Raw genomic sequence first — 345 nt, 5'->3', positions numbered from 1 at the left:
GTTTAGGGTTTAGGGTTTAGGGTTTAGGGTTTGTGTAAGAATTTGTGTGTGGTGTCGGTTTTTTTTTTTTTCTTCGCTTCTGGCTGCACTATACTTCATGATCCATTGTCTAGGGTTTAGGGTTTAGGGTTTAGGGTTTAGGGTTTAGGGTTTTGTATGCAGGGTAGGGCGTTGCTGGAAGGTGCAGCAGGCGGTGGTGTTGAGGTGTATAGGCAGCTCGAACCCAAATTTACAAACTACACGCCAACATTTTTTGGTTGTTTAGATTATATATTTTTTTCTTCTCAAAGCTTACAACTTATTGAAATACTTGAACCTGTTTCAGAACAACAACTTATACGCGTG

The sequence above is a fragment of the Eimeria mitis genome, genomic scaffold, assembly GCF_000499745.2.
Source record: "Eimeria mitis Houghton genomic scaffold, Emh_scaff547, whole genome shotgun sequence".
In the NCBI taxonomy this organism is placed as follows: Eukaryota; Apicomplexa; class Conoidasida; order Eucoccidiorida; family Eimeriidae; genus Eimeria; species Eimeria mitis.
The sequence above is the reverse complement of the archived record's forward strand: the minus strand, read 5'-3'. Positions refer to the sequence as shown.